The sequence below is a fragment of the Felis catus genome, chromosome F1 (assembly GCF_018350175.1).
Source record: "Felis catus isolate Fca126 chromosome F1, F.catus_Fca126_mat1.0, whole genome shotgun sequence".
NCBI classification, from domain to species: domain Eukaryota; kingdom Metazoa; phylum Chordata; class Mammalia; order Carnivora; family Felidae; genus Felis; species Felis catus.
The window spans coordinates 18,889,843-18,899,660 of NC_058384.1; the positions used below are offsets into that span (position 1 = coordinate 18,889,843).

The 9,818-nt window shown below is 46.9% G+C and overlaps 1 protein-coding gene across 3 annotated transcripts in view; it reads left to right on the forward strand.

Moving 5' to 3' along the window:
• Nucleotides 1-3,835: 3,835 nt before the first annotated feature.
• The window catches only part of BRINP2 (BMP/retinoic acid inducible neural specific 2), a 122,638-nt gene continuing 116,655 nt past the window's right edge, over nt 3,836-9,818 (forward strand). Inside the window, exon 1 of one of the 3 annotated variants that reach the window (XM_045048928.1) lies at nt 3,836-4,619. The gene's annotated coding sequence lies outside the window, so the exon portion shown is untranslated. The remainder of the gene's footprint in view (nt 4,620-9,818) is intronic. The other 2 variants (XM_045048929.1, XM_023247854.2) reach the window with 2 other exon arrangements.

Sequence of the window (9,818 nt, forward strand, 5' to 3'; positions counted from 1 at the left end):
ATTGAAAAACTAGAGTAGATGCCAGGAAAACATACTTAGTCATAAAATGTGAGAAATGGCATAAAACTACCAAATCATCTGTTAGTTCAGTCTCTCATTTAACACAGGAGGCACTTGAGGCCAGCGAAATAGGTGATTTGCCCAAGATCAATCTAAGAAGGGGTGGAGCTAAGACCGAAAAGGAGACTTCTTTGCCTAATGCTCTTTCCACAACACAGTTACATTACATTTAGGTGCACCCATGGATTATCATATCACAGTAATTCATTCAGTAAACATTTAGGTACCTACCATATGCTGGGCATTAGGCTAGGCACAGATAGATTCTAGAGGAAAAATACTCCTTTTAAGTAGCGTATAGTCTATTACTTTGAAATCTTTTTTTTTCTAATTTTCTAAAGTGTCGAGTCACTTTAGAAACCCCATGTGAACCATTTTGGGTTGATTTTCTAATAAGTCAATATCTAGTATTCTTTGCCTATCTATAGTCATTTTTACACGGTTTCCTACTCACATTTACAAGAAAAAGTGTGTTGACTAAATGGTCATTGAAAAAATGAGTATTGAATTGGAAATAGTTGGAAGTTGTTGACTCACGCCTTTATAGACCTCTTGTCTTTCTCTATGGAAAGATCAGGCAAAAGAACTGTACAAATAAATTGAGGTCAGATTTTTTTCAGGGCACAGGATTCCTGTAAACATAGATACAATGTCACATGGCCTCCTCTTAGAGAATTAAATACCTAGAGATAGGGGAAAGGTTGAAGTTCACAAAAGCTAGACCATCTGTATCCTGTGATGTTTTACATTTAAATGGAACTGGGAGAAACTTGTAAGCATCTCAATCATTACCTTCGTGTACAGGCAACATGATGTAGTGAAACAACAGGTTGGGATTCAAGTCTAGAGTCTGTAATTTGCTTATTTGGAAGTGAGATTGGGCCATTCTTTTTTTTAATGTTTATTTATTTTTGAGAGGGCGGGGGGGGGGGTGGAGGGAGGACCAGACAGAGAGGGGGAGACACAGAATCTGAAATAGGCTCCAGGCGTTGAGCTGTCAGCACAGAGCCCTATGTGGGACTCAGACTCTAGAAGGGCAAGATCATGACCTAGGCCAAAGTCCATGCTTAACCACCTGAGCCACCCAGGCACCCTGAGATTGGACCATTCTTACCTTCTGTGTCCCCATCAGTGAAATGGAGTCCACAAGTAATACAAGCCACAGATAAGTGCAAATACTTATATTCACCAAGATGTATTCAATAGCAGGTTCTGTTAATGTCTAATCTATCCCCTCTCCCCTGACAATACACATATGCATTCCATTCCAATCAAATTAAAGCCTGTTTTCCATTTCCAGTCCTCCCATGCCATTTGGTCCAACTGGGATGCACTGCTCTGTGTTCTCCAGGTCGTGTCTCATCTCCACAGACCAAACTCCAGCCTCATCTACGTAGTGGGTCCTTCTACCACATTCTTGTCTCACATAGCTCGTCACAGAGAGCATTTACATGCATGTACTCTCCACCTTACAAGGCCGAGGGCCACTTCCTAACATAATGTCTTGCATTGGATATTCCTGTTTGCAAAATAGAAACATACACACTTTTTAGAGTAGTGAGAAGAAAATGAGGCTAAATGTATGGAAAGGATCTGACACATTTTAGGCATTTTAGTGTTCAGTAGTGTGATAGCCTTTGACCTTATTTCTTTATTCAATTATTGAAGATAGAAAGTAAGCTTCAGAATCTCCTTCATGAAATGGTCTCCCTTATAGTAGCCAAAAGCAAAAGAAGTGATTTACACTCTTGGTGTATACCAAGGGTAAATGACTGCATGTGTTCACCAAAAGAAATATATGTGAACATTCATAGCAGGTTTACTTTTAATAATCAAAAAAAAGGGGAATCAAAAAAATGTGTCATTAGGAAAATAGATACATGGCTTATAGTCACACAATGGAATACTATACAACAATAGAAAATACACAAGCAGACACACGGATGAGTCTCACAGACATAATGATAAGCAAAAGAAATCAGACACAAAAGTAGGCATACATGCAGATTCTATATTTATGAAATTCAAGAAAACGTAGCCATCAGTCTTTGATGATGGAAGTTAAAATAGCGATTATCTCTGGGGGTGAGGGGGATTTTGACTGAGAAGTGCAGACAAGCTTCCGGGGTGCTGGAAATGATGTAGGTAGTCATTGTGGATGCATATATAGGCAAAAATTCATCAAACTCTACACTTGTGGAGTTTTTAATGTATATTATACCTCATTAATTTTTTTTAACATGGCTTAGAACTCCATACCTACAGTGAGAAGAAGGAAGGTCAAACCTGTATAATAAGATACAGAGGAGGTGAAAGTGATGGATGGGTGGGGCTAAGGGGGGGACCATATGAGAAATAGTTCTAATTTTTCCCCATTCATTCAGAACATCTGGCTCCTTGATGCTTTTTAGCTAATCCTGATGTGTACTACTTGGGCATTCATTAAACCTCTGCTTTCTTTTACTTTTTTTCTATTTTTTTTACAAAATAATCTTTGATGTCGCTCTTCATTCAAGGAAGCTAAATCAAAACACTTGTCTCCCTTTCTATGTGTTTTTTTTTTCTCTCTCCCTATTTTCCCCACCACAAGACTTGGTGTGAACTCCCCAAATTCCTTTGCCAGCTCCAGCCCCTAGCTCTTCTGTTGAATTGGATTTTTCTTTAACAATTACTCTCCCATGCTCTTGCCAAAATTTAGTGGAGTATGTTAGTTAGCTGGACATAAATCAGCTGTGCATCCCCATTAGGACATCAAGAATATATTTCACACTCTTTGATCCAAAGTTAATAATTTTTTTTCCTTAGTCTTGCCTTTTCTCCCTCCCCACCCCCCAACCCCTCAATTCACAGGCTCAGCAACAGCACCTGCTTCACAGAAACAAGGCTGGTCCTGTTCTGATTTCTTTAGTCTTCCTTTAAAAACCAAATGGAGATCAACAGTCCCTCTTCCTGACACACACTGAAGCAAAAAGAGACACACAGAAGGAGAGCACCAAAGGCAAAACAATTCTCTTTTTTTGGAAGCAGGACATTTTTCCCCTTTAATCTCTTCCCAGAAACCTGAAGTTCTCCTCTTTGCCTTTGTCTTCACAGTCCTGGTTTTGGGGACAGAACGTTTCTTGATTTAGCTGTTCAGAGTCTCTCTCTACTCTTCTTACTGAGTTCCTGCTCTTTTTCCCTCCCTCTCTCTCACATCTCTGGGTGTGTGTGTGTGTGTGTGTGTGTGTGTGTGTGTGTGTGTGTGCCTGTGCCCGCGCGCACTGTAAGATAAGTATTTCTCACTTGGGGGCTCATTTCTAATTAAGCAATTCAGGACCAAGAGGCTAAAATGCACAAAACAACTGAATAAAACCTCAAATTAGAAGGAAAATGGCTCAAATGGGTCCCTATCTCTAGGAGTTCTAGTTAAGCAAGCAAACAAAATGGTCTGGGACAAATGATTATTGTAACTCAGGAAGATTAGAAGAAAATGTAATTAGCTCCCAGCTTCTTCCTGTTCGGCGGCCTTCTTACACCCTCCAACTCCCCAGCCAGCCGTGAATTTATCCAAGGCTTCGTAACCCACACCAAAAAGTCCCTGCTGCAAAGCCGGGAGGGTTAACAGAGCTGGTACCCCAGCCTGCCAGCTAACCAAAGGAGACAGCCGGTGAGACTCCGAGCCCGCCCCCTGCCCAGCCGCCCAGCCAATGGGCACCTGTGGGGAGTGTGGCGCTGTGTCTCATTGGCCGCCAACCTACGTGCATAAGAAAGAAAGAGAGGGGCTGGCAGGGCAGCATTGTTATCTTAAGACACTCATCTGGTGTCTGAGTCTGCAGGTGACACTGCTTAGGTACGGAGCGCGGAGTCGGAGCAGGGACGCGCCTGGGCTGCAGCCCTGGGATGGAATCCACCTGCCTCGGAAGCTGCTCGCGGCTGCTCCGGCAGCGCCTCCGCTGAGCTCGGAGGCTCCCGTTAACACTTGCCCAGGGACGTGCACCTGCCTTACCGCGCGAGCGCAGGGGCAGGTCTGCAGGCGGCCGGCAGAGCAGTGGAGCCGGAGGAACTGTCTTCGCCCAGGTGCAAGGCAGTGATTTCGGGAGAAGGAGCGGGCGGGTGAGTCTCTTTAGAGTTGGAAGGAAAGCAAGATCTTGGGTTTCTCTTCCGTGGAGGGACGGGGGACTCCCCCAGCTGGGTTTTGCACTTTCCTTCCCTCTTCCACCCGCGTGCGCCCCGGCCTGGCGCTGAAGCCCCACTTCAGACATGCTTTGGGCGACGGGGACCCTCGCTGCTCAGCAGGAAGGCAGCAGGCAAGTGGTCTAACGGCGGCGGCAGCAGCAGCAAAGCGGGGAGCAAGAGAATTATTTGAAAAGAGACATCCGCTCCCTCTCAAACGCTGAGGGGGAGGCATTCGCGTTTCCCCAAATGAGAAAGAGCCACAAGAAATCATGAAGTAAAAACTTTGGAAAGCTGCCACTGGAGATGTTGCACAAAACCCTGGAATCTTTTAGGAGTCTCCTCCCAGTCGGTGGAGGTTTGGGGAGCAGCTGATACAGCAAGGAGGGCTCTTGCAAGGATTCAAGGTAACAGTGCAGGGTTTTGGTAATATTTCTCTCTTCCCTTTTCGTTGTCCTTCCGTGTGTCCCTTGGTAAATGGATCATTTCGCCCTCCTACCACCCTCTTGCCCAGGTGCCTGGCAGTTAGAGGGAATGATCCCACCTCTTAGTTTCTGCCTTGTGGAGCTGAGCAGTGGACTTTGGGGTTTAGCAGGAGATCGCCCTGTTACTGCCTCCCTGGTGTTGCATGGCTGTCACAGGGCTTGGGCACTCTGCCTGACCTATATTGCTTTTGCCTGGTTTAAGTCCTCAAAGTTAGCGCAACTCCCATTAGCGTCAGAAAATCCAATCGGGCTGGATAATTGCAGAAGATGACGGGGACTTTTGCCTGCTCAGCGGCTGCTGGGCTGAACTGTATAGGCTGTTCGCTGTGTTTGGGAAGGGCCCCCAATTGCTGAGGGTGTGATACATGGTACATCTATATTCAGATGCTCCTAGAGCTGGAAGGATTCACATGCTCCTAGATCCCGTGGCATGTCGGTTAGCAGCTTCTTTCTCCCAGGCACATGCGGCCAAGAAAAAATTTCTGAAGAGTGCAACCCTGTGGGTTGCAAATAGTCTCCCCAGGGTGGTGGCAGAGCCCCATCGATTGAGTGGAGCCTGGCAGCACGCTGGAGATACGGGGAGAGAGCGGTGCTGTGCTGGGAAGGAGGGGCAGGCTGAGATTATAGAGCGATCCCTGTCCCTGGTTCTGTGATCATCTGGGTCCACAGTCTGGTGCTGCCTATGGTATGTGTGTGTGTTTATGTGTGTGCCTGTGCTCACAGCCGTATGCAGGAGGCAAGCTGCTGCCCAAAGAACCACGCGTGCACAGCTCTGCCTAGGAGAGATGCCTGGAGTGTTCCTTGCTAGTAAGAGCGTGAACTTGGGAGCCGTGGTTCCAGCCTGGAGGAGTTTTCTCCTCACCAAGCAGTCCCTCTGCATGGTACATATTTATCCAGGGTATATAGACCTAAGCCAAATATTAACTAATAATCAAGCTAATGCACTGTAACATGATTGAACAGACCCCTCTGTAAAGAACTGTGTGTGTGTGCTCTTCTTAGCCCTGGGAGCTGGGTGCCCGGAGCAGGAACAAATGTTTTGTTAAAAGGGTAGCAATTGTAACAGGCTATGTGTATGGCTGGATAATCTGGGCCTTATTCAGCAGGAATAATGATATGTCCGCGTAGACCAATCAAGGAGGATAAAAGCTTTATCATAAGTCAAGCATTTCTGCCTCTGTCCTTCTCCAGACATGTGCGTGTGGAGGGGACACTCTTTCTGACCATGTTCTCTAGGATGCATATAATGCCAGTATTAACCGAGCAGCTAAAGTATTTTACAGAATCCCCTGGGGGGCAGTCTGCTGACATCAGGCAACAGCAGAGTGATGCTGGAGTTGGTGTGTTTTCCCTCTTGATTTCACACAGTTGTGTGTATGTTATTTGTTTGAAGCAGGACCCTCCGGAGTTCCCTCTCACTCCCAATAAGTTGCTTTGCAGCACTGGAGACATGACCAAGCAAGGCTGCCACAGTGATCCTGAAATCTTAGCAATATCATAGCTGCTGCTCACTCTGGGGAAGGATGCATGCTTTGCTTCTTTCAGGAGGGATGAGATCTGGTAGGCGCAGAGCATAGATGCTATGAAATGTTTGAGGGAAAGGAAGCAAATGTCAGACCCCGGTCTTCCCTGCTGGGGGCGGGGGGGCGGTGGGGACTGGATCCAAAGGGTTCCACAGCTGGGCAGCAGCCATGGAGAAGACAGAATCATCCTTGACTCTTTCTTCTCCCTCCTCTCCAAAAATGGGGCTGGCTTTGTCTCCCAGAATGGAGTGATGTGCACTGCAGTGTGGGCACCAGGAAGGAGGAGAGGAAGGAAGGACTGGGGAGGGTGCTCTACCAGCACTGGCCCAGGCTCAAGGATGGGGGCAGATCATCCTCTGGGCGTTCCCCTCTGGCCCTACTGACAGGTTGTTTACTGAGCAAGGCCAGAGGGCACAGAACATCCCTGCGTCATCAACTCCTTCTGATCGCCTTTCCCAAGGCACAGGCTGGCCACCGGGGAGCACCACATAAGAGATCCCTTCTGAGACGGTGCTCCAGAATCCCTCCCTAGCTCACAAACAAGAGGTAATCTGGAGGGACTTGAGACAGCTGCGTGGGCACTTTCTGCTGACGGGGATGCTTAGTGTCGAGGTTTCCTGGTTAGTGTTTTGTTTTCCCCACTGTGCAGTGTATTTTTGGCGATTCAACTCTTTCTCTTAAATAAGAAGAGCTTGTGTCCGTTTTACAGTGGCATCCTTTTCCAATGGGCCGAGAGCATTTCAGGGAGCTCATCTAATTAAGCTTCGCACAGCTGATTGTCTCACTTATCTTTGATGACCCTAAGAAGTGGAGCTTTCCTTCTTGGAAAAGCAAGGGCCGAGAACCTTGGAAGGATGAACTGCTTTACTTGGGGTCCCATGGAATGGGGTCTGGGGCTCAGCCCTCCTGGACCAACCCCAGACTCCCCCGACTTCTCCTAAGGAATGGTTTCATCTCGGTAACTGAGATTTCATTCGATTGCTCTGTGCTTCACAGGAATAGGAAGTGGCAGTGACGTAGGGCTTTGCCTCCAGCCCTGACCTAAGCGCTGCGAGGGACAAAAGTCTTAGAAGACCTTGCCTTGGCCCTCAGTGATCTTACAGTCTAGTTAGGAAAAGAGGCTACATCTGGGAAAAAGATAAACGACAATATACCTTCTCAACAGCAGTTCAATACAAGAGATTCATGAGGCTGACCTAATTAATCCATGATTGATTTGTACAGATAACGAGAGCTATCAGTATTCCGAGGAAGGAGAATCTGAGTTGTGCCATGGGGGACGGGGTGGGATTTGCTTGGAGAGGAAGAAATGGAGAAAGGATTCCAGCTGACAGAGATGCCAACTGAGGCATAGTTAGAATGCTGGAAATTTCGAGGCTTGCACGTTTCCTTGGGGTTTACCCTGGGTCATTTCTCCCTTGGATCCTGGAAATACCATACACCTGAGTTAATTACTTAAAGCATCTATTGGCCTAGAGGAAGTTACTCTCAGACCTTGGATACCTCATTAGGCGTTGAAAATTACCTAGCCTTCCAACCACCCTCAAGTCTAATCATACATGATGAGAAAAATAATGCTCAAGGTCAGGGACCTTATCAACATTGTATCAAAATTTTTGGTTGAAGATATTGGGGAAGAATCAGGCAAATTTCAAGAAAACATGAGAGAAATCTCCTCGTGGTTTAGAAACAGAATCTCCTAAGAGAGAGTCTCGATTTTCCTCCATTTCCGATTTCCCCACCCAGATGTCCCTATTGGGGTTTAGTTGAAACTGGCAAAATGCCAAAGCCCTTAGGCATTTAGCATTGAGCAGAAGATTTTCAATCTTAAGATTCTTGAGCACACCCATGTGCATAACCTCTTGCCTTCCCTCCTCTTTCCCTTTTAATAAAACATATGCTGTAGCCGTCACAAAGGAGGAGGCCACAAAAAGCAGGAGGGTGGGGCACAGAACCGCCCGCAGCTGTACCGGGTGCTGTGCTGCTCAGCCGAGCAGGAGAGGAAACCAGGCAGGCTGCCAGCCTGGGCAGCTTCAAGGAAGGGCCAGGGGCTGCAGGCAGCCAGGAGATGGCTGTGACCAGTCAGCCACACAGTTTGCTCCAGCAGCGAGCCTTGTCTCCTAGAGTAAAGGTCAAGGGAAACCATAGGTTCTGCGAGAGAACAACCACACTATTCATTGGTCTCCACTTGGCTTGAGACATCTATTCACCCTGCATGTCACTTGTTGCTTGGGTGGCCCCATTCCAAGATGGAGGCAGTTCCTAACAGGCACTGAGAGTAGAATGACCTACCTACAGTCACACCATAATTGCCCTCAGGTCAAGAGGAAAATCCCCAGAACTTAGTTTGTGGGATCCCTTAGCCCCAAAGGGGCTGTCTGAGGACAGTCCTAAAGGACGTTTACTTTCTGTTTAAAATCTTCCCTTAGGCCTCCCTGTCGCCTTTGTTTTCTGTGTTCAGTGATCAGGCAGCCGGACAGTGGGTCTGATGCCTTTTTCTTTTCTGTTCAAGAAGTATCCATGCCATGTCGGGGACCAAGGCAGAGGTCCAGGCCCATGGGTGTGTGGGGAGTGGTTGTGGGGTTAAAGGCTTTTCTCTTTGGAAGTGAAGAGAGGCCACTCAGCTATGCTTCGGACTGGGGGCTGCGGTGGGTAGGGAATCATCTGGCCAATGAGAATGCTGGTTGATCTCTTTTGAGATCTTTACTCTGCCACGCAGACGGAGATAAACTTGAGTAACGTCATTACAACATGGAGTCTTCAACACCCAGTTCTATCATCCCTTTTCCTGGAACCCATGTGGAATGCAGATATGTCTGGAATGCAGGGTTCAGCAAGGGAATGGGCAATTTCACACCTCACAAGACTGAGTTCTAATCTGCGCTGTGCTCCTCATACAGTAGCCACGAGCCACATGTGGCTCTCGAGCACCTGAAATGCGTGCTGTGAGTATAAAGTGCATACTGAATTTTGAAAACACGGTTTAAAAGAAAGAATGCAAAGTGTCTCATCACTAATTTTTAATATTGATTACCTGCTAAGATGATAATCTTCTGGATAGCTGGGGTTAAGTAAAATTTATTGAGATTAGGTTCACCCCCATTCTTTGTGCTTCTTCATGTGGCTACGAGAAGAGTTGAGATTGTGTATGTGGCTCACATCGCATTTCTTTTGGACGGTGCTGGTCCAGGGGCTGTAGAGTAGTGTCAGGTAATGTAGACAAAGGACAGAGGCGTGAGATAAGAGGAGCCAGAGACATGAAGAGAAGGAACGTGGAGGGAGCGATGCCAAGCAGCCCAGAGGGCCTCGGGGTGTGTATTTCTGAAATCGAGAGTCGAGGAGGACACACGCGGCTTCCTTTGATTTACATTTGAGGGGCACCTCATTGACTATGATTCAGCCCACCCAAAGCATTTACAGAGCACTGCAGCCCTCATTTGACATTCAAACAACTCACAGATGACAGACCTGGTCATTTTATCCTAATGTTTTTGAGTTTCAGCCTGACAGTGGAAATAACCACAGAGATTATCTTGAGGGTTTCATCCCAAAGTGTGAGGACACAGCAGCTGGGACCAGCTAGGCATGTTTGCTTTTC